General features: G+C 34.3%; 1 protein-coding gene and 1 long non-coding RNA gene across 3 annotated transcripts in view; one reads left to right on the top strand and one right to left on the bottom strand.

Moving 5' to 3' along the window:
* The window catches only part of SYT1 (synaptotagmin 1), a 550,018-nt gene that overhangs the window by 507,874 nt on the left and 16,158 nt on the right, over nucleotides 1-25,986 (bottom strand). The window lies entirely within an intron of this gene.
* LOC125107614 (uncharacterized) overlaps nucleotides 1-25,986 on the top strand; it is a 49,207-nt gene that overhangs the window by 21,535 nt on the left and 1,686 nt on the right. Inside the window, exon 2 of the long non-coding RNA XR_007129612.1 lies at nucleotides 24,244-24,309. This is a non-coding gene — a long non-coding RNA (uncharacterized LOC125107614). The remainder of the gene's footprint in view (nucleotides 1-24,243; nucleotides 24,310-25,986) is intronic.

The raw sequence follows: 25,986 nt of genomic DNA, 5'->3' as shown, positions 1-25,986 counted from the left end.
CTTAAATAAGACTTTCAGGGCGCGTGGGTGGCTCAGTGGGTTAAGCCGCTGCCTTCGGCTCAGGTCATGATCCCGGGTCCTGGGATCGAGCCCCACATGGGGCTCTCTGCTCAGCAGGGAGCCTGCTTTCTCCTCTCTCTCTGCCTGCCTCTCTGCCTGCTTGTGATCTCTCTGTCAAATAAATAAATAAAATCTTAAAAAAAAAAAAATAAGACTTTCAGAGCAGGCCACAAATTCCATGACCACTAGAAAATAAAGTATTATTCCCTTTAAGGGTCAAAATCATGCAGAGCAATTAATACCAGGGAAATAATCAATGATTACCTTACTTATCATTTTAAGACTAATGTAGATGTGCCTACGTAGATGGAAAATAAATTTAAATTTCTCATCTATCATTATTTGATGACTAATCAGTGATGCTTATTTTGTTGTTAACCAGCTCTTGCTCTTCCAGTTTCTAGAAAAACAGATTATTCCTGGGTGAGAAAATCAACAATATCCATATTTGTTAATAATTTTGCTACATTTCAGTGACAGGTATTACAATTGATAAAGTACTGTTTTTACCATTCAGTCACTTTTAGTTTGTCTGCCAGCTTATATTATAGCTGCCATTTTGCTTCAGAGTTTATAAATCATTAAGACTTCGGCAAGTGAGTGTATATGAAACATTACACTCTATTTGCCTGATGTAGAGGGTTCAGAGATGTTTCTAAAGTGCCCTTTATGTTTTGACTACTATTGTATGTTGAGCTTGCTTCCAGTTGGGTCCTGGAAAATAGATGTTCTTACAGATTTTTATCTTTTCTAAGAATCAGTGGGCACAGTCACACACATAATGTTGAGGTTAAATATCTATATGGCCAGAATTAATAAGGGTTGATTAAAGCACTTTGCTATAATAAGTTTTAAGATGTAGAGAGAAAGAAGCAGCATGCACATTTCTTTCATTAAGAGTAGTCTCCATTTTAAGATGCGGTTTCAAGCATGGAAGATGGAATATGATCACAGGAATACTGTGAAGGCCATTCAACAACAACCAGTTGGTGCTTGTGAAGGAGAATTTGTTTGGCCTCATGATCACCATTTTGTCAACAACTACACAAACAAATATTTGGACATGTTTTTCTAACAGCACATTATCTCTTCCAATTACCCTCCAATTTACACTTGTGTTACTTTTAACAGCTAGACTGTCCTTTCTCACAAATAATAATGGCCTCACCACTAAAATGAAAATAAAAAGCAGGCAAAAGCTTAGTTTCATTAATACTGAGACATAAATGTTAATTACAGAGGATACTGAAATATAAAAGAACTCCCTTTGCTGTCTCCAATCCCTTTTGAACTTCTCAGGGGTTTAAATATAGTGTTTGTTTGGCAGATAGTCATGTCTGGAAAATAAAGAGAAGGAAAATACTAGAACCAAATAGTATCTCAAAACTTGATAACCAATTTTAATTTTCATCAATCAAAAAGAAAACTATCATTTTTTAGGAAAAATTTAGTTGAAGAGATGCAAATTCAATTCAAAGTTTCTGTTCTGGAAGATACAAAAACTTTATCATTATGAAAAATGTTGCTAGTTAAATAGTTGAAATGGAAAACATTGTTCATGACCATTCTTTTTAGTTAGAGAAGCAATGGAATAGTATCGAGTCAACCAGATAGACATGCATATATGTACGCCTTTAAAAATAATGTCTAAAGTTTTCATGTAGGAAGGATATAGTTAAATAAATGGACTGGAGACATGAACAAACTGGACAGCTACATGTAAAAGAAAAAACCAAGACTACTTACACTAAACATAAAAAATAAACTCAAAATGTATTAAGGACCTACATGTGAGACCTGAACCATATAATCCAGAGGAGAACATAGTAATTTCTCTGACATTGGCTGTAGCAACACCTTTCTAGATATGTCTCCTAAAGCAAGGGAAACAAAAGTAAAAATAAACTACTAGGGCTTCATCAAAACAAAAAGTAAAGGAAAGCATTAACAAAACAAAAAGGTAACTACTGAAAGGGAGGATATATTTGCAAATGGTATATTCAAAAAGGGCTTAATACCCACAATATATGAAGAATTTATATAACTCAGCACCCAAAAAAAGACCAAATAATCCAATTAAAAATGGACAGAGGAACTGAATAGACATTTTTTTCCAAAGAAGATATACAGATGGCCAATAGTCACATGAAGAGATGTTCAACATCACTCATCATCAGGGAAACAAAAATCAAAATCACATAAGAGATCATCTTACACCTGTCAGGATGGCTACAATTAAAAAGACAAGAAATAACATGTGTTGGAGAGGATTTGGAAAAAAAAAGGAACCAGTGTACACTGTTGATGGGAATGCAAACTGATATAGTCAAAGTGGGAAATGGTATGGAGGTTCCTCAAAAAATTAAAAATGGAAATATTGTATGATCCAATAGTTCTACTCCTGGATATTTACCTAAAGAAAACAAAACACTAATTTGAAAAGATATATCTACCTTTATGTTTATTGTGGCACTATTTCTAATAGCCAAGATATGAAAGCAACCTAAATGTCCACAAATAGACAAATGCATAAAGAAGAGATGTATATATATATATATATGTATATATACACACACACACATTATATATACACACACACGTATACATAAGTGGAATATTACAGAACCATAAAAATGATGAGATCATGCCATTTGTGATAACATAGATAGACCTAGAGGGTATTATGTTAAGTGAAATAAGTCCAATAGAAAGACAAATAGTATATGATTTTACTCATATGACTCATATGTGGAATCTAAAAAATCAAGCAAGCAAATAAAGAAACAAAAAGCAGAATCAGGACTACAGAGAACAGACTGTTGGTTTTAAAGGGGAGAGGAAGAGAGGGATTGGCAAAATAGGCTAAGGGAACAGGAGATACAAGCTTCCAGTTACAGAGCAAGTCACGGGAATCAAAGTAAGTAGATAAATAAATAAGTCCAATGTTTAATTAAATTATATTACTCTAAAAGAACTTAAAAATGCATTTGTGCAAATGGATGAAAAGGAAAATATGTCAAATGATTTTGACTGCCTTCCAATGTTCTGATAACCACATTAAGTTAAAAATTATGTACATTTTGACAGTGTTGAGTATTTACATTAACACAAATGTTATCTCCAACAAGGACCAAATGCTTGTAACTTTAAGGACTATAAACAAATACTCTCTCACATAAAAGAGTTTTCTCCTAAAATTATAAACAGCCCGACATTATGCTGTTTACAATTCTTCATTACACTTGGGGTATATTCCAACTCTGCCCATGGCTTTCAAGGACTGAGGGGGTGTTACTTATTATCGCTAACCTCCTCTCCCGTCCTTTCCCTAGTTGTACATACTCCAAACATGCCTTCTTTCCATCCCTCACTCATACCACCCTCAAGCCTCTCCCTTGGAACCTTTAGCTCTTCCTTCTGCCCAGAGCATCGACAGATCTCCCAGTGGTTGGCATCTCGTCATTTTGGTCTCAGGTCAAATGAAATTTTCTTGACTCTTCAATCAAAACCAGCTGTGTCTTTCCACAGTCATTCTCTAGCCTTTGTTATTTTCTTCTCCTACTCAATATACTTGATTCACCACGTTTGTTTACTAATGTACCTATTAATGTCTGTCTTCTTTTCCTGAATATAAGTTCTATGAGAGTTATGTGTCGGCTAGCGGGCTCACCAATCTAGCCATAGTAACAGAAGGGTGTCTGGCAAACTGGCCAAATTAAGATTTGTTGAACAAAGGAATAGTAAATAAACATCTTTTCAGTATCTTTTCCCCATCAAAACATGTATTCTGCCAGAAAACTATGGAAATATAGCTATCCTTATCCACTGCTTCTCTATCATCACCAGTGGATCTATTAGCAACTTCCAGTGACCATTTATTTAACTTGTTTTGTCACATTTGTGTTTGTCTTACTGAACTACAATTATAATTAACAAGATAAGGATATTCTTAATTTAGATAGGAGTCTATTCACATGGGTTTCTTAATTTGTGTTTCTAAAGGTAACTTAGATTTAAAAAACCTAGAAGCTAAATTCAATTATACAAAATTAATGACTTCCTTCAAAAGGTCTTTATACTGGGAAAATATTCTGTTTTACCTATAAGATAATATAGATATAAAATAATTCTGGAGTTTCATTAAAAAGCATTGATAAAAATATAAAACATATTGAACTAAGAATATTAGAGAAAAAGTTTTCACATAGTGTTTCAAGAGCCACCTTCAAAAAAATCCAATTATATTGAATTTGCAGATTAAGAGAGAACAGAACACTTTTAAAAGCTACATTAAGTTTCAAAGAGAAAAATCTTCTTGGATAAGAAGAAAGCAAGAAAGAAAAATCTTTTTAGGGGAAAAGTGTTCATATTTCCAAAGTACATTTTAAAAATTTTACGTGGTGTAGAGAGTATCCATCTCTATCCACACTTATAGATGGCACAACTTTTACTACATAATACATCAATACATGTTTAATGTATAAAGTACATTTTTAAGTATAAAGAAAAATTATCAAGAGACTACCACATAGAATTTGAAGTAGAAACATTTCGTTTCCAGGGCTTATAGCATTTCATCATTAACTTACTGCCTCCAAGGGACAATCTGCATTACCTAGATTGTCATATTCATTCATTCAACTATTATTACACTTTTAATTCATTTGAGGCAATGTTTTAGCTCTAGGAATATACTGGAAGACAAGGCAAAGTCCTACACAAGACACAATCATGAGAAAACCACCAATAACCTCAAATATCAATTGCTAAGTACAAATTCATAATCTCACATTTTTTTTAATTCTTTTTTTTTAATTTTTTTATTTTTTCAGCATAACAGTATTCATTATTTTTGCACCACACCCAGTGCTCCATGCAATCCGTGCCCTCTACAATACCCACCACCTGGTGCCCCCAAACTCCCACCCCCCACCCCTTCAAAATTCTCAGATCGTTTTTCAGAGTCCATAGTCTCTCATGGTTCACCTCCCCTTCCAATTTCCCTCAACTCCCTTCTCCTCTCCATCTCCCCTTGTCCTCCATGTTATTTGTTATGCTCCACAAATAAGTGAAACCATATGATAATTGACTCTCTCTGCTTGACTTATTTCACTCAGCATCATCTCTTCCAGTCCCGTCCATGTTGCTACAAAACTTGGGTATTCATCCTTTCTTTTTTCTCTTTTTTTTTTTTTTTTTTTACAGCTTTATAAACATATATTTTTATCCCCAGGGGTACAGGTCTGCGAATCGCCAGGTTTACACACTTCACAGCACTCACCATAGCACATACCCTCCCCAATATCCATAACCCCACCCCCCTCTCCCAACCCCCTCCCCCCATCAACCTTCAGTTTGTTTTGTGAGATTAAGAGTCACTTATGGTTTGTCTCCCTCCCAATCCCATCTTGTTTCATTTACTCTTCTCCTACCCCCTCAACCCCCCATGTTGCATCTCCTCTCCCTCATATCAGGGAGATCCATAATCTCACATTTTGTTTGAACATGGTAAGAGTAACATTTTCTAATATGAGTCTAGTATAAGTAATACTATCACAGCAGAATTTGCCATCTCAAAGCCATCAATAATGAAGTAAATGCAGTCTCGTGCTAAGGACTGGGCATAGAGTAGGCACTCACTAAATACATATTGAAGAGATGAGTCCAAGTAGGGATGAATGAAACACTTCACTATCAATAGCCCCATCATTTTGTATCATTACAGGGTATGCAATTAGTGTTGGAAAACATGCTCTTTTATAAATGTCCAGTTTTAGATGATAATTTACCAGTATCCATTTTGAAAGGATATACATAAAGAAATTGCATATTTTTAATGTTAAAGACATAACTTCAGTGCATGTGAAATTTTCCTTAAAGGTTTTCTTCCTCATTGTAAAGTGTACTTGAATTGGCCTGCAGAATCAAAAATATCTGTGCTCCTGTTCTCTAAAACCCAGAGTGAAGTGGCAAGCCAGCTGGCAGGCTGCCATTCTAATCTGCGGTTGCAAGGAAGTCCTAGGGGAAAAGACAATCATGAATTCTGTTTAACTAGGGCCATAGAATGGCATTTGTTTCTTGATGGACTGTGGGTTTATTACTAAGACAAACTAGAAGAAAGCCATTCAAATCCCACTTTCTGTGACTATGGGAAAATCAGAGGACTGAGAAAGTTTTGAGAATAGAGATTATCCTGTTCGTTATTCTTTGACACAATGAGAAAAGAATCAAACTGAAAATAAATATTCCTGCACCAACTGGTTATTTGGACTGATATTTCCCCCCCCTGAATTGTCTTAGCATGGTATACAGTTGTCCTACATATGAGAACATAATAAAATATGTAATAGTAATGATAATTAACATTTATTGTTATCTCTTTCCAGGCATTGTTTCAAGAACATTGGCATTTATTAAGTCATTTAAATCCTCCAAACAAGTCTGTGAGATAATAGTATTCTGACTCTAATTTTACAGGTAAGAAATTTGAGACAGCAAGGTTAAGTAATTTGCTGAAGGTTGTAGAGTTTTTAAGTACAGTGATAGTGTAAGATTCTTATTCCAACAACACGTTTTCAAACATACAGACTGAACAAAAGATATAATCTGTGTCACTATAAACCCAAAACACTAATATTCAAGCACTCATGAATGCTTTAAGAAACTTTCGGTTAAATTAAAGAGTCTAAGATGTTGGTTTAAAAAAAAAAAAGAAAAATATTTGGTTAGTAAGTTTAGGAGTTTTGGTTAAGAAGACAGTTCAGGGGCGCCTGGGTGGCTCAGTGGGTTAAAGCCTCTGCCTTCGGCTCAGGTCATGATCCCAGGGTCCTGGGATCGAGCCCCGCATCGGGCTCTCTCCTCGGCGGGAAGCCTGCTTCTCCCTCTCTCTCTCTGCCTGCCTCTCTGCCTACTTGTGATTTCTGTCTGTCAAATAAATAAATAAAATCTTTAAAAAAAAAAAAAAAGAAGACAGTTCAGTCTGAGATGTTTCACCCCTTGGGGAGCTGAAGACAAGGACAGACGCCTATGCACAATGCTAGAATGGGCCTCTATATTGGTTCATTTCCTAACTTGAGAATTTTAGTTCTGCCCACAGTGTTGTGGGGACTATCCTCACAAAATAAAAACCAGTGAGAACACCAGAGACTCAGCACTGTATTCCCGATAAACACAAAATTCCAAAACCACTAAGAAGGGAACGCTCACCTCATCCAAAAATTTTAATTTGCAGTACACACTTATCAATAGGTTAATTGTGATCTTTGTGCGATGACAGATATAAAGCCCTAGCATAGAATTTCCCTTGTGGCACTTAATAAATTATATAAATCCTTGTTAGTTGTATGGAGCAAATCTGTTGATGACATCTAATGCGAGCCAGCGTCAAAGCATATCTGTCCTCTGCTTTTAAAGGATCAGGACAGCCTCAGGCATATACCTCTACACAGGGGTCTTGGACGGTCATTTTTCAAGCTTATAGGGTTCTATGCAATGATGAAGATCCAGCTCCAAGTTATAGAGTATCCCAGACCTGGTCTAATAAAAAACAAAACAAAACAAAACGAAACAAAACAAAACAAAACAAAACAAAAAAACCCTTTAATTCCTGGTCACCAAACATTTAATCCTACCCAGAGTGCTCTAAGGAGCGTTTATTAAGTTATATTTCTATGTTGATACCATTGAACTATGAGAAAGGAAAGCAGCCCTTCCCTTAACTCAGAAGTCATTAATAATAGCCTGATACTTGGCATTTGATAAAAATAAATTAGACTTTATATTTTTTTCAAATGATATTTCAAAGAAAGTACAAATGCTACTCCATAGCACATTTTAGTTTAATCAAATGTGTTACATACTTAAACGTACTGTCTACCACTTCTGTAGCTGGCATTTAAAAAAAAAAAAAAAGGAAAAGTTTAAAGTAAAATTTTAAACATGCTGTCTTTGACTGCCGACACGGTCTATAAATCTGAGGTCAAAGGACTTAGGCACATTATTGTGAGATTCTGAGATTTAAAGAAGGTAATTTCTCTAATTACAGTTTTCCATTAATCGAAATTAATATTTCTGCAGAAAATGATTTTTTATATGTTGAAATTTAAAATTCTTATTGTCCTTTGTAAGAGACACAAAATTACTACTTTCTTTTTTAATTTATCGAGGAGGAACGAAGCTAATTCAAAGATATCTTCTCTTCATGTGTTTAGTACCTTAATATTTTATATTGTTTCAAACAAAACTAATTAAATAGTTTTGGAATCTACATTATAAACAATTGATAGAAATTGTATTGCATCCTAAATAGTGCAAAGTCTCCATTTACATGAGGATATGTAGTTTGGGGATATTCTGCTTTAGGGAGGGTTGTTGCTGTCCATTTACTTTATTTTTTATTTTTTTAAAAGATTTATTTATTTATTTGAGAGAGAGCGAAGGAGAGGGGGCAAGCAGGAGGTAGGGCAGAAGGAGAGACAGAATCCTGAAGGAGACTCCCCACTGAGCACAGAGCCCCATGTGGGGCTTGATCCTAGAATCCTGAGACCACGACCTGAGCTGTAATCAGGAGTTGGCTGCTTAACTGAGTCACCGAGGCACGCCACTGTTCATTTTAAATTAAGCTCACCTTGTGTATATTTCAGAATATGTTCTCTTTATATTCAGAACAAGTTTTAAATAAAATTTTTGGTGGTCTCAGATAAATTTCTCTTTTCTAAGAGATTTATACTTATTCCATTGACTGTATTTTCTTGTTCAACAGAAAAGGATAGCTAAAATTTTCTCCTTCAGAATTTACCTTTGGAACTTTCCTAGTTATTTATCATATATTTTCTTATCTTTTCAAGTACATTTTCCAATGTATTTTCTTATAATTTGTGTGAAGACACTACTCATTTACTATTTAGCACAACTGCAGAAATAGCCAGGTGTTTATTCACATGGGGCAAGTAGCAATTTTAGGAGCAAAAAATAAATGAAGTTCTAACTGTATACTGAACGATTAAGAATAGAATATTAAAGAGATTTCATGATATGCAGAGTTGGATATTAGAGACACACTCTTTCATTCATTCAGTCATATAGCAAAGTCACAGACTTTATGCAGAAACTGATTTAGCTGTTTTAAGAATCACCTACCTTTAAAGTTGGTATAATCATTCCCATTTCACACTTTAGGAAAAGGGTCCAGGATAAAGTAACTGTCCATTGCATGACAACTAAATTTGAGCTTGCTTTCTGTCCTTAGGTTTCTTTTGCTCATTTTCTTTCTTCTACAACACTGACTGCATTTTTCATTAAGTCCTCAGTATAGTGGGAAGCCTCATTTCTCTAGATTGGAATCCCAACTAGTCAAAGAAACTATAAACTACAATTTAGCCCTTAACTTCAAGTATGGAATTTACTTAGAGCATTTGACACAGTTTCTTTTACTCTTGCACTTTTTATTGTCCTAGACTAGAATTAGCTCATATTATTAAGATACTTTGCACATATGACAGTCATTCATTATTGAGTCCTATGTCTTCAAATGTATGGTCCTATAAAATATATTGGATTTAACAAAAAGCATGATTTTTATAGAATAACTTCAGAAACAAGTTTTTATATAATAACTTTAAAAATACTTTTAAAATGTCAGGCACAGAGAAATGAAAGTGTTTCTATGATAACATGTTTTATTTTTCAAATGAAAATATTATAGTTCCAGCCACCTAATGAGGTTTTTTAGAGTTTGTTTAGGATGTGGGAAACACAGAAATGCCAACTCTTTAGTAATTGCTGAAACAAAGATTATTTTACATTAATCACTTAACAGGATAAATATTTTACCAAAGAATTTTTAGATTGCCTTATTTACTATGTTGATTACTTAATCCTATAATCCTAAATATCGTGAATTAGTTTTGTGGGGATAATACCTTGTTCCTTCTCATTTTGTATTTCAAATGGATTCTGCCTTGAAATCACAACTCCCTTATGAATAATCTATTTCAATATGTAATTATTTATTTATTTATTTTTTAAAATTTTATTTATTTGGTATATATAGAGAGATCACAAGTAGATAGAGAGGCAGGTAGAGAGAGGTGGGTAGCAGGCTCCCTGCTGAGCAGAGCGCCCGATGTGGGGCTCGATCCCAGGACACTGAGATCATGACCTGAGCTGAAGGCAGAGGCTTAACCCACTGAGCCACACAGGCGCCCCTGTAATTATTTATTTTTAAGGTATCTTACAGGATGCTAATGGAAATCTAAGAGGAAGGAACAGCATAAATTCTGACTTAAATAGTCATACTGTTAAGAACTAATTCACATGTTTTAACTATTGTCCAAGCTTTGCAATAAGCACTGTCTCATTTACCCCTGACCACATGTCTATGAAACAAATATTATTATTGGGGGCCTAGGTGGCTCAGTCAGTTAAGTAGCTGCCTTTGGCTCAGGTCATGGTCCCAGGGTTCTGGGATCAAGCCCCACATCAGGCTCCCTGCTCAGCAGAGAGCCTGCTTCTCCCTCTCCTTCTGCCTGCTGTTCTGCCTACTTGTGCACTCTCTCTCTCTCTCTCTGTCAAATAAATAAATAAATAAATAAATAATCAATCTTAAAAACAAAACAAAAAAACAACAAAAAAAACAGATATTATTGTTTCGATCCTCATGAAATGAGTAAGAGAGTGACTTGTGTGGTCACACGACCATGAAGTCATGAGATTGGCAATGAGTCTTTGTTACTAGATGATGCTAGTTGCAAAAAGCAAAAAATACCATATACCATAAATGAAGACTGAGTAAGATTGACACTAAAAAGAGATATGATCAAAGTGCTATTCACAAATCAGAACACTGCATTGAAGAAATACTTGTAAGAGAGAAGAAATACTTGTAAGAAGAGAGAGTACGTGATCCCTCTGAGTAGAGGGATAACGTAGAGGAGCAGTTCCTGGTGTTGAATGTCCTGACACTTGTATGAATTCTGAGGGACCATCAGAAGATAGTAAAAGCAATATGGACACAAAGTTAGGTGGAAAGAACACAGTTATCCCACTAATGATGGTTAAAATATCTTATTTTTCCAGACTTTACTAAAAAATATATCTACTCCTAGCCTCCCTAGTCTCCCATGACCTTGGAAGGGTCTGTGTGCATGAGGGGCCCTGAAAATTGAGGTCTTAAGGAGAAACACAGATAGCACTTTATTAGGTTTTGTATTATTGGTTATGACAGGAACATATGTCTAAACAGTATGCATTAAAACTCATTTATTGGGTTTTGTTTGTTCATTTATTTCAGTTCTCTATGTAATAGGACATAACTCCAGTCTATAACCTACATTTAGGCTTAGATTTTACTTAAAAGATTTACTTTTAAAAAGATTTACTTAAAAGAAGTTTGTTTTTACTAACGTCATCAACTACTGGCCTCGTTTTAGCAGAAATAATAGTATACTAAATTTTATTCAGATAGAAAGCTTAGTATCTTTGACTCAACTTTTCTATAAAATCCTCTTATAGCCTGTATTTCATGAGCGTCTAATTTTTCTGGCTTTTTTTTTTTTTTGAGTATTCAGTGATGTTGGTATTTATATTTTCTTTCTCTTTAACATAGATGGAGAGAAATGTATATGCCTAGATAAGCTGTCTTTGGAAATTACACTTAGTATTGAAATAAAATCTTGCATAATTTAAAAATGTTTAATTTATAAATATGTACATTATATTCAGAAATAATACAATTGGTCTAGATGCTCAATAACTGTACTGTCAGTGTTTATATAGTCTGATAAATCAGCCAATACAAAGCCCCCTCTCCCAAATAAGGCAAGAATTATTATTAGATTTGAAAAGTTCATTTTCATTCACTATTAATTACTCTTGCTTTTCATGTTGCAATTGCCAGCAATTCTGGAATTGTTTTTGCATGTATGCTCATGCTCAGGGCCTTCATACTGGTTGCAATAATGGCAGTCATCCATTTGTCTGAACAAACCTTCTATATCTTGGTAAATACCTGCTGGCAAAGGCCATCAGCAGATCAATGTTGTTGGGCAATTTAGTTACTAGTACACACAAATCATAAGGACAACATCATACTAATACACATTCAAGTTTTTAATTTTAGAATTTGACTTATGTTTGTCTCTATTTTCTCTATCAAAAGCAATCCTTCTCAAACTAGAATCTGTATTTAGTTATCTCAAAAATATTGTGGAGTTCTCAAAAATAACTCTTCCCCCTCATCATAATTAAAGTATATGTGAAGGGAAATAGGGAAAGGGGATGTAAACCAGTTATTTGGGGTTTAATGCTGGTGATTTTTCTTTTGATTGTTAAACTATTTCTCTGTTTTTATATTGAATAGCGTAAAGACTTTTTCCTTTTTTAAAAGATTTTAAATAGCAGTTACTGATCCCTGGTTGTGTGACTAAACTAATTCCTGAGGGCTTTTATTTGTAGAATTCAAAATATATTATAATTTGACAAATGATAAGATTATTATTTCTAAAATTAGTGATAGGAACTAGGTAGGCTGTTTTTATGTTAAAAACACAAAATGATGGTGTTTTCCATTTTAGCAACTCTAAGAAGTTAAGCAATCCATCTGGTTTTTAATCAAACCATGCGAAGTACTGTTCCATTTAGACCATTTAGCATAGTTTAAGCTTGGTGAGGGTCCACCAGCCGGAGAGCTCAGGTAGACCATAGAAGGTATGGAAGGAAACCAGAAAGGACTGGACCCTAGATTCATAAGCACTAGGACAAAAATAACACACATTGAGAGGAACAGAATGGATAATTGTTAATATATATGATTATGAGATAGCTATTAAATTATTCATAGTTTTCTTAGATTATTTCAAATATTTGTCACATATAAGAGAATTTATTTGAATAATTCTCAACACTTATGTTTAACATCATGGGTTTTATGGATCTAGGAAGACAGGCATGAGATGAATTGCATTTTGAGGTCTGTTTATTTTAGTACCCACTACTTAGCTTCTAAAGACAGGAAAGACTGCTTAACGGATATCAGCAAGCCATTGATTTGTGACCTGCCTCTTGAACACAATTCAAATTGTCACAGGTTTCTAGGGACATTTCTGACCAAGCTTCCTTTCCTGCTAAAGTTCTGAGTACCTTTAAGTTTTCACCTTCAAAAGCTGCTGAAAATGTCTTCTTCCATATATAAGTAAATACCACCCAATTGTCATTTCATGGTAGATAACTTAAAATTCAGTAACATCCAGAATTTCTGCAATCTATGTTGACATATTTGTTTCAGATATATTTCCCTTTGATCAAACAGGTATTAGAAACAATTCAGTCTTTAAATTTCTTTTCTAAAATACAATCTTAGAAGGCGGCTCTGACAGATGGAAAGCTGGGTATGGAGCCAAAGTTTTATGCCCAGCCCAGCCATTTACTCGTTTCCTATTCTTGATCAAGTCTGTTTCCTTATCTACAAAATGAAGAGAAAGATATATAATAGTGTTGTTATGATCAGTAAATGAGAAAAATCATGGGCAAAAGCTCTGTACACCATAAGTCGCAGTGTGTTTAGTTTTGCTTATGTGTCATTTTTCTCCTAAAACATATCTTGCCAATGTTTCAACAGAAAACTATATATCAAGAGTCCATTTTGTGCTTAATGATGTGATGGATAAAAACAAACCAAAGCAAACAAACAAAAAACCAAGAAGAGACTTGACCCTGCCAACAAGAAGATAGTAGCCCAGATAGGAAGAAAAGTAACATATATAAACCTGAAAACTCAGTAGGATTAATTCTAAATAAGTCTATAAGGAAAAGATAGTGTAAAATAGGGTGCGACCTTCATTTCCAAAATCTATTGGTACTCATGTTAGTGGCATGATTACTTTTGCATAGTTTTTATTCAGAAACACTACAGCTGAGGTTTTTCAGCTAAGCCTAGAAGGTAGGGCAATATTTACATCTATAGAAAGAAAAGAGTTGGACTCTGGATAGCACATTGGAGGTCCTGGAAATGCAAGAAGATGAACGATATGATGAAAGGAAAAGATCAAGAGAAAGATATATCGGAGAATGAAAGATTGATTGCAACTGACAGAAACTGTAAAGCTCTGAAGAAAAGCCAAAGAAAAGGAGGCTGATGTGAGAAGGAAGAAGTTGTCAAGAGTCCAGTTTAAGAAATACTAATTTTGAGATACCACTGTGATATTCAAGTGGGGATATCTACTCTCTAAATGCATATCAAATCTGAGCATTCCACTCCCCCTTACAACTAGATAAAACATAAGCCCAAAAAGAGAGTGCATTGGATATATTTAAGAAGAATAAAATATAAACATTCAGTCTAGGTTAGTACAATGTGTTAATAAAGAATCATACTTCGTGCTTTTGTGAAATGGACCACAGCATGTTTAATGATATATTATGCTGACTGTCGTCATTAAGTTATTTTACCAAAAAAATCTTGAAGATTATTTAAGGTTTTCAAACCTTAATGTTTTTAAATCTAAAGATTAGCTAAAAGATAATCTGCCATACATCATTTTACTATTCAACATTTTAAACCATGGGAATTATTAATATCTCATATATTCAGTAACTTTTTGAAAAAGATTTATTTATTTATTTGAGAGAGAGGGAGAGCATGCATGCACATATGGGGAGAGGGACAGAAGAGGAGGGAGAGGGATAGAAGACTTCCTCCTGAGTGTGGATCCTGGCAGGGCTCCATTTCATGATCCTGAGATTATGACCTAAAACCAAGTATCTGTTGCTTAACCAACTGAGCTACCCAAGTGACCCTCAATGAGTTTTTTTATAATCTAATATCATTCAAGACATGGCCTCTTTGTTATCTTCCCAAACCACTATAATCAGTAAGGCTGTACTCATGCTCTTTTCCTCATAGGATGGAAGTCCCCTGAAACTTTACTACTTAACTTACTTCTAAACCAGATCATATCCCAGTTCCTCCTCTAATTTATCACTAAGTGATTTTTCTGTTCCTACCTATTGTATTGTATACCACTTCACCCTTATTTTTATATTGCCATTTACTATGTCATTTCACTTATATTGTAAGCTTCTCAAACAGAAAAATATATTTTATCTATTTTTGACTTTCTAATGGATAAATCATAATCTCTTTAGGGTCTTCATCCTTTGACAATCTGATGGAAACTATGAGCCCATCCCCTAGAAAACTGCTTATGCAAACATACACACCACTTTTTGCATAGAATTCTGAATATTCCAAAACCTTTGAGGCAACACGGATTCCAAGATAAGATATCCTGAATTAGTGTTGAACAAACATCCCTGGATGAAGTAGGAACTCAATACATGCTTGTCCATGGATTAGCTATAGGTAGTCAAGAAATTTTTGATCTGTTCAAGAAAATTAACTGGACTAGGAACCCTGGGAGAAATGGGGCAGAAAATTGGTAATAGTCCAGGGACAGGAACAAGTAGGGGGAGTAGGGGATTTAGGAGAAAGGAAAAGCTTTGGCCCTAGGTATTAACCTAGCTATAGCTGCCTTTTTCTAGTAAAAATTTGTTACCAAGTACACATTTCTTACAGAGAAACAGGTAGTAAATCTGTGTATGTGGGAAACCTTGGAATATAAGACGGCTTAAAGAACCTTGTGCTCTAAAGTAAAAATAGAAACGACAGTGAGCAGGAGGAAGGAGGATATGCTGGCATGCAAATCACACCCTTGGTTTCCTGATGAAGCATGACTCAGAAGCTACCAAAGATATTAACCAATCACCAGGCAGAAGTAGGATGAACTGTATAGAGTTCAGAAGGTAGCCAGAAGAAGTTATCTCTGAAGCATTTCAGAAAGAGAACAACTCCAACAAGATTAGTAAGGATAATAATTGTCATTATAGATAAAATTATCATTCACCGAACATCTGTCTGTGTCAAGCATCATACTAATCACTTTGCACACATTATTTCTCAGTAGGTTGAATATATTTTATTATTGCAGCAGCTTGAATATGTTTCATTAAAGCTTAAAAATGAAAATGGGCCTATCTGTCTAACTAGGGCATTATACACAATGATATTAAGAAAATGGAAGTAAAATGGGAAATTAGTTGAAATATGAGCAATTTACTTCAGCCTACATTACGTAGTTGTGTAGTCTTCTACATACAAGAGCAATACTTAATCTTCCCAAATCACACAAAATTTAAAGTATTTTTTTAAGTAGGTTTTTTTTTTTTCTAAAGATTTTATTTATCTATTTGACAGAGAGAGATCGCAGGTAGGCAGAGAGAGAGAGGGGGAAGCAGACTCCCTGTAGAGCAGAGAGCCCAATGTGGGGCTTGATCCCAGGACCCTGGGATCATGACCTGAGCTGAAGGAGAGGCTTTAACCCACTGAGCCACCCAGGCACCCCTTTAAACTATTTTTAAAAAATGATTTAAAGGGGTACCCAGGTGGCTCAGCAGTTAAGCTGAACATCTGTTTTTGGCTCTGGTCATGATCTCAGGGTCCTGGAATGGAACCCCACATTGGGCTCCCAGTTCAACAGGGAGTTTGCTTTCCCCTCTGCCTCTCTCCCCTCCCCTGGCTTGTGTGCGTACACATGCTCTCTTTCACTCTTTCACACTCTTTCTCTCAAATAAATAAATAAAAGCTTTTAAAAATGTATTTTTATGTCTGAGGCTCTACCAATTTATATTTTTTTATTACTAGTACTGTTACTAATTTACATCTCACTTTTCTCACATAATAAGTTAGATTACTAACTATAATCTCAACATAACTTAGTTTAAATGCTCTAATAATAGTTTTAGAATACAAAACTTGAGAATTTATCTTTAGAAATAAAACTTAGTTTTAAATATTTCCATCTAGAAAATATTTCCATCTAGAAAAGATAAGCTTTTTTTCTGTAACCAAAAATATCACATTTGAGAAACATAATCAGTCTTCTCAAGGAATAATAATCTATTTCTTCTAACAAAAGGATATGTATTATCATCATAGGAAGAATGCACATACTTCATTCTATAAGTAAGTATTCAATAGTGGCTATGTATAAAGACATTGTTTGGGATGTAAAGACAACTAAGACATTCTCTCTATTCTCAAGGAGCTCATGTTGTAATAGGAAAAGTAAAAAATGTATACAAACAACCATATTATAAGGTTGAAAGTTTAAATGTCATAGGAGATTATTATCTTAATTTTACCAACTAGCATTCTATCTTCCTGACTTGTGAGGCTCCCAGATCACATGACTAAATAGCACTTACAGAACATGAAACCTAATGATTTAAACTTAAGTACCTCATATCTATTTATATGGCATGTCTTTTATTTATCCATTCTTTTTTGCTTTATCAACAAATAATGCACTTATAATTTCACTGAAAGTAGTTTTTTGGTCTTCCTTAGCTCTTTAAGTATATTATCCTCTCCTTGAAAAAAAAAAAAGTCTAGAATATGTGGCTGAGTGCTCTAGTAAGGAACAGAAAAATACTTGCTGACTGGGTACCTAAAACATCAGGAGGACATACTGATTGATATATAGATCATCACAGTTGTAAGCATTATAAGTATCTTTTAATTGGTAATTTGTTGATATGCATTTGACTATAAGCAACATTTAGGTGGTTAATTTTAGAGAATAACATCAAATGTCTGACAATTTTCAAAATCAGCCTTCAGCGAGTATCATTTAAATGCTGACACTGATGTATTTTTTTCTAAAATGAAATTAAATGTAAGATATTGAAAAGCAAAAGCATTTTGTCTAAAAACAATTTTCTTGAAAATCAGTGCCAATCCAGGTATTTTATGGAGGATGGCTTTTAGAACCAATTGCACTCACTTTATATTCATGAACCCTTAATGTTTCTCTTCCTCTGACTTTGAGAGTACATTAGTAAGTCGTTCAAGCATAGGGAATTTTTTTTTTTCTCTGCCACTTTCCCAGATATCTTAAAGTTAGCCTAACTTTTACCTACTTGCCGCAAGACAATGAATTAGATAGCACAGTGGCTGGGAAATGTATGTATAAAATGGTAAAAATAATAAATAAACAAGCAAACAAATAAATAATCAGTGGTATGATATAAGCTCTAGCTTGTATGATGGAAATTAAATTCATTTTCATTTTTATTTTTTAAAGACTGATTTATTCATTATTTCAGAAGGGGGTAGGCAGAAAGGAAGAGAAAGCTAGAAGACAGATGGTGGGAGGGGGTGGAGAGAGGGGATGGAGGTAGAGGGAGAGAGATAATCTCAAGCAGACTCCCCACTGAGCACAGAGCCTGATTCAGGCCTGGATCCCATGACCCTGAGATCATGACCTGAGCCAAAACCAAGAATTAGACATTTAATCAACTGAGCCATCCAGGTACCCCTAAACTCATTTTTTTTAAAGATTTTATTTATTTATTTGACAGAGATCACAAGTAGGCAGAGAGGCAGGCAGAGAGAGAGGAGGAAGCGGGTTCCCTCTGAGCAGAGAGCCTGATGCGGGGCTGGATTCCAGGACCCTGGGATCATGACCTGAGCCGAAGGCAGAGGCTTTAACCCAATGAACCACCCAGGTGCCCCCCAAACTCATTTTTTTAAAAAAGATTTTATTTATTTATTTGACAGAGAGAAATCACAAGTAAGCAGAGAGGCAGGCAGAGAGAGAGGAGGAAGCAGGCTCCCTGCTGAGCAGAAAGCCCGATGTGGGGCTCGAACCCAGGACCCGGGATCATGACCTGAGCCAAAGGCAGTGGCTCAACCAACTGAGCCACCCAGGCGCCCCACCCCCAAACTCATTTTTAAATAAACATTCTACAGTAACATATTTCTGAACTTTTTACTGCTCTATTAATGTATTTATGGGCCATTAAATCTAGGAACCACATAGAGAGAAGGTGTAGGGCAATTTTGTTTCTAACATAAACCTACAAAGGACAAATCTGTTTCCACTCTCGTCACATTCATTCAATCTAGCAAAAAACAGTTTATTCAAAATGATCCTAAAACAACAACAAACCCCTCAGTTGAAACATTTTACCCTTCTCTTCAAAACATTGGTTTCCCATTTCGTTCAGAATAACAGCCAAATTCAATCCAGTGTCCTGCCCCATCTGGTCACATGTTACCTCACTGAAATAAACTTTTGCTTTCTCCATTACTTACTTTAACTGGAGCACAATATCCTCTGCTTTCCTCAAATCACATATACCTCTTATCAAAGTTCAGTTTCTCACTTCCTTCAGATCTTTGTTCCAATGTTACCTTCACCTACCACCCTATTCTGATAAATGTATTGATGATAAAAATTCTCAGCAAAATAGGTTTAGAGGGAACATATCTCAACATAGTAAAAACCATATATGAAAAGCCTGTAGCTTTTTCAATGAAAAACTGAGAGTTTTTCCTCTAACAGCAAGAACAAGATAAAAACGTCAATTCTCACCACTTTTATTCAACATAGCACTGGACATCCCAGCCATAGCAATCAGATACGAAAAGATATAAAAGTTAGCCAAATTGGTAATGAAGAGTTAAAATGTTCACTATTTACCAATGACATGACATTGTATACAGAAACCCTAAAGACTCCATCAAAAAAAACACTAGAACTGATAAATGGATTCAGTAAAATTGCAGGATACAAAATAATTTACAGAAATCTGTTGTATTTCTATACACTAATGACTTAGCAGAAAGAGAAATTAAGAAAACAATCCAATTTACAATTGTATGCCCCAAAATAAAATACCTAGGAATATACTTAACCAAGGAGGTGAAAGACCTGTACTCTGAAAACACTGATGATAGAAACTGAAGATGATACAAACAAACGGAAAGAGATTTCATGCTCATGGATTGAAAGAACCAGTACTGTTAAAATGTCCACACAACCCAAAGCAATCCATAGATCTATCAAAATCCATAGATCTATCAAAATACCAGAACTAGAAGAAACACTACTAACATTTGTACGGAATTACAGAAGACCCCAAATGGCTAAAGCAGTCGTGAGAAGAACAAAGCTAGGGGTATCACAATCCAAGATTTCAAGACATACTATAAAGCTGTACTAATCAAAACCATATGATACTGGCACAAAAATAGAGACATAAATAATGAAACAGAATAGAGACCCCAGAAATAAACTCACACTTCCATGGTCAATCTGTGGCATAGGCAGTAAGGACATACAATGGGGGAAAGAGAGTCTAGTCAACAAATGGTGTTGGACAAACTGGATAGCTATGTGCAAAAAGAATGAAACTGGACTGTCTTACACCATACACTGGACTAATGGATGAAATGGATGAAATGGATTAAAGACCTAAATGGGAGACATGAAACCATAATAACCCTAGAAGAAAACAAAGGCAGTAATCTCTCTGATACCAGCCATAGAAACATTTTTATAGATATGTCTCCTCAGGCAGAGGAAACAAAAGCAAAAATAAAATTGGGACTACAGCAGAATAAAAAACCATTGCACAGCAAAGGAAACTGTCAGCAAGTTGGCAAAGTAGCCTACTAAGTGGGAGAAGATATTTGCAAATGATATATCCAATAAAGGATTAATATCTTAAATATATATAAAAAAACTTATACAACACTGAAAAAACCCAAATAATCTGATTAAAAATAGACGACCTAAATAGATATTTTTCCAGAGAGGATATACAAATAGCAACAGATGCATGAAAAGATGTTCAACATCACTCATCATCAGAGAAATGCAATCAAAACCACAATGAGATATCATCTTACACCTGTCAGGATGCTTAGACTCAAAAAGTCAAAAAATAATGAGTGGTGGCAAGGATGTGGAGAAAAGAGAATCCCTTGCAACTGTTGGTGGGAATGCAAATTGGTGTAACCATGTTGGGAAACAGAATGGAGTTTCCTCAGAAGTTAAAAATAGAATTACTAAAAAAAAAAAAAAAAAATTACTGTATCATCCAGTAATTCCACTACTGAGTATTTACCCAAGGAAAATGAAAACACTAATTCAAAAAGATATATGCACCCCATGTTTATTGCAGCAGTGTTTATAAAAAACAAGATATGGAAGAAACCCAAGTATCCATCAATAGATGAATGAATAATGGATACACGTACATACACACACAATGGGATATTACTCAGCCACCAAAAAAAAAAAAAAAAAAAAAAAAAAAAAAAAAAAAAAAAGATGGACAATATGTATGGACCTAGAGGGTATAATGCTAAATAAATAAGTCCCATAGAGAATACCCTAAGATTTCACTCATATGTGGAATTTAAGAAACAAAACCAATGGACTAATCACGAAAAAAGACAAACTATGGCCCTTAAATACAGAGAAAAACTGGTAGTTGCTAGAGGGGATGTGGGAGAGGTGGGAACTCAGTAAAATAAAGGAATTTAGACTATACTTATCATGATAAGCACTGATAAATGTACAGAATTGTTGAATCATTATGTTGTATACCCAAAACTAATATTGCACAGTATATTAATTAGAATTCAATTTTTAAAAGCTAATTGCATCATCAAATGACTTCACACATAATGAGTCATTAAAAATGATATATTCCGAATAATTGTATGCTGCTAAAGGTTAAGTAACTTTAACATGTAAGGAAGAATTGTAATTGAAATAAATTTCAATTTTATATTGCAAAAAAAGATTTTTTTTTTCAGTACAAATGGAAACAAAAATAAAATGCATTCTACCTTCATCCCCCAAAGCTGGCACTCTCTACTTTCTCTCCTTGTTTTGTTGTTGTTTGTTTTTACTTCTTTGATGGCGTTTAGCTACATAAAACATACTACCACCAAATCCTTTTCCTTTTCTCCTTCCTACCTCCTTCACTCCCTCTGTCTTTTTCTCCCTCTCTCATTTTCCTTCTTTTTTCCACTTGTTTTCTGCACCCAATAAAAGGTAAGCTCTTTGAGGGCTGCTAGGTTATTGATACTGATTATTTTTAAATTAATGTTCAGTTTTCTGAATTAATGAGAGAATAAATGATCTAGATCCAATTAACTCTAAAGCCAAACCCTCCTCATTGAATTCTAGCTGTAACACCTGACAGTGATATGGCTGCAAGTAATAGCATCACTTCTGTGACCTCAATTTTCTCATTTCCAAAATGAGCATTATTGGGTTACCTGGGTGGCTCAGTCGGTTAAGTGGCTGCCTTTGGCTCAGTTCATGATCCCAGGGTCCTGGGATCGAGTCCTGCATCAGGTTCCCTGCTCAGCAGGAAGCCTGCTTCTCCCTCTCCTCCTCCCCCTGCTTATGTCTTCACTCTTTCTAATGTCTGTCAAATAATTAAATAAATAAATAAATAAATAACCTTTAAAAGGGGGCACATGGGTGTCTCAGTCGGTTAAGCCTCTGCCTTCTGCTCAGATCATGATCTCAGGGTCCTGGGATCAAGCCCCGCATTGGGCTCTCTGCTTAGCAGGAGCCTGCTTCCCCATCTCTCTCTGCCTGCTGCTCTGCCTACTTGTGATCTCTCTCTCTCTGTCAAATAAATAAATAAAATATTTAAAAAAAAACCTTTAAAAAAGTGAGAATAATAGTGCAAATCTCACAAGGTTGAAGTAGGATTAAAGGAGTAATGCACAATAATTCTTAGAATGGCACATGGCATGTTAAAGCTCTCTACATGTAAACTATTATTATTCAGTTAAATAAATTTTATAAAGACCCCTAAACACTTCAGGTTCCTTCAAACATCTTCCATATTGTTTGTTTTGGTTTTAAAATATTTTTCATATAGCTAAAATGTGCAAAATTATTCTTAAAAAATTTACATTTTGAAATACTTTAAAATCCTTAGGATTAGCATATGGTAGCCCCCAACCAAAGATATATTTAAAGTGATCATAAAATTTTTATTTATAGTAGTGTCTGAACATAAAGGACCATAAACATTAAAAATACTAGAGATTATGATCTCTGGTAATAATAATTGATGGAAATATTAATTTTAAACAAGATATTATAATATCTGTCACCCATTCACAGACCTGTACTTCTGGGGCTAATAATACATTATATGTTTATAAAAAAACAAAAAAATTAATTAAAAAATCTGTCATCCAAGAATACTTTGCAATATGATAAAAGTGGAACTTTAAAAAAAATCTTTACATATGATAAAATCAGTACATTTAGTATTTTATGTGTATTGACACAATCATTACAAATTATACCAGAAAATACTTAAAATTATAAAACCAAATTAGCTTAAAATAAACCAAATCACTTGTACATAATGTATTTTATAGAATTATTTCATGTTACATTAACCAAAAATGTATAACTCTTTCTAATATTAAAAATACATGCATTTGAAAATCATTATAGTTTATATGAAATAAAGTATTATTCAAAATAAAATCACCTAATAACAAAATGTACATTACACACATTGTATATAATGGAATACTGAATTTAAATGTAATATATGTGTATGTGCATCTTACTTTTCAGTTATAGTAAGCTCTGTTAGAGTTTTCAGTTATAGTAAGCTCTATAGAGTAAACTCTAACAGAGCTTACTATAACTGAAAAGTAAGGGATCTAAGAGCTATTTTTCAACTTTCACATTTTTGGATTATTTGAATATATTAAATATTTTAGAGAATACATTTTCATTTAAAAAGTTAAAATACTTCTTTAAAAGCATTGCTTTTTACTAGCCAGAAACCATACTTTTTAAAAAAGTTTCCATGAGACACCTGGATGGCTCAGTGAGTTAAAGCCTCTGCCTTCAGCTCGGGTCATGATTCCAGAGTCCTGGGATCGAGCCCTATGTTAAAGACTCTCTGCCTACTTATGATCTTTGTCTGTCAAATAAATAAATAAAAATCTTTTAAAAAAATAATAAAAAAATTTAAAAAGTTTCCATTATAGGGATGCCTGGGTGGCTCAGTCAGTTGAACATCTGCCTTCAGCTCAGGTCATGAACCCGGTTCTGGGATTGAGATCCCACATCAGGCTCCCTGCTCAGCCAGGAGTCTGCCTCTCTTACTGCCTGCTGCTCTCCCTGCTTGTGTGCTCTCTCTTTCTCTGACAAATAAATAAATAAAATCTTTTTAAAAAATTAATAGTTTCCAATATAGAGAATTAAACATACATTGAAAATCTATACAGAATGAATGTCTTTGTTTTTCAGTAACAGAACTCTTCGTGCTTTAAATATGATACAGATTTATGGTACAATTGAGGAACTCCTTAAAAACAGTAGTAAGAAAAGATGAAGAGAGAGTGAAAAAGTAAAGCGAAGAATGATTATCTATTTGAAAGATAGCACTGACCCAAATAATCTGAAATAGTAGTCCCATTAAAGTAAAATTGAAATTTATCCTTCAACATGTTTGCCCTCTTAATTACCACAAAATGAACACTTATATCAACACACATTCATTTGGAATTTAATAGTGAGCTTTCTGGCCAATTTGTTTGGGGAAAGTAAAGACTGATAAAGTCATCTTTTGCCTTGTATAAAAATGAGAGTCAACTATAATTAATTCCAGTTCATGAAGATTCTTGTTACCAAGTCACACATTAAGTTACTATATTAGTTTGAAGAAAAATGGGAATGAGTGAGAAACAAATGAAAATAAAATCAACAAGGATGATTCATCTAGTAGCACCCATCAAAGATTTTTAAGTGCTTATTTAGTAAGTGCTAAGGACTGCTAGGTAGGTCAGCAATGAGGATATAATTGGAAACAACATAAAAATGTTTCCTGCACTCATAGAGCACTCAAGTTCAATCTTAAGTTTTTGCACCAGGATAGTAAACATTTATTCTTCATTGCCATAATTTTATAATTTAATACATTATTGTTGGAAAAAATGTATAGAAATGAAAACCTATCTCAGAGATTTTTTGATATAATTATTCTCAAATGAGTAATCAGTAATCAAAGAATTTTAAAGATCATATCAGCCTTTATTTGTTACAGTCTCACTATTTTATCTTTAGCTAGACTTGTTTTCACTGCATTTTTTTCAGATATTTTCTGGAAGTGTGTTTTCACACCCAGAGGATGTTAGATCACAGAGCGTTCCCATTAAAAAGAAAAGAAACAAATAAGAAAGAAATCTGTGATGCTATGATTTTGAGAAAACACATTATCAAAATAATTGGGGGGAAAAAATCCCAAGATTAAATTTTCAGTGATATAAATTTAAAGCATTTCTTTACATCCCATTCAAGATCTTCATTACTTAAATTTAGTCTCATGAGTATCCTCAACTCTAAGATATGAATTTATAAATACATCTCTTCTTTTTAAAATTTTTTAATTTTTTTATTTATTTGAGAGAGAGCGAGAGAGACCATGAGCAAGGAGGAGAGGGGAAAGCAGGGTCCCTGTGAACAAGGAGCCCAATGTGGGACCTGAGCTGAAGGCAGACACTTAGTAACCTGAGTCACCCAGGCCCTCCTAAATACATTTTCTCTTTAAAAGGAGGTAAGCATTCAACATTTTCAAATTTAAACTTGATTTAGAGTTTCCCAAAATGTGAAAAAATTTTAAAAAGTTTCAATTACTGTTCAAATTCCCAGTTTGCCAATTTTTGATAGTTCTGCAGTTAATTTTTAAAAGTGACAAACTCTTTCTCTTATAATATGGAAAAGCTGAACATTTGTTCTCAAAAATAAGTAATAAAAATTTATTTTTAAACAGTCAGCCATATTACATTTTTAAATTTACAATATTATTGTCTGTCCATAGCAGATACATCCACAATACTCAAGGCATAGAGAGCAGCCCATGCTAGGGTCCTGAAGCAGGAAGAAGACTGGAATATTAAAAATCTGAAAGAAGACCAGCGTGACCAGAGCATGAAGATGAGAGAAATAATATGAGAAATTAGGCTGGGGAATAGCAGAATCCAGACTAGGCACTGATTTGAAAGAATTAAGATGGCCAGGTTGATTT

The sequence above is a fragment of the Lutra lutra genome, chromosome 8 (genome assembly GCF_902655055.1).
Source record: "Lutra lutra chromosome 8, mLutLut1.2, whole genome shotgun sequence".
In the NCBI taxonomy this organism is placed as follows: domain Eukaryota; kingdom Metazoa; phylum Chordata; class Mammalia; order Carnivora; family Mustelidae; genus Lutra; species Lutra lutra.
This window is presented reverse-complemented; position numbering and strand designations above follow the sequence as displayed.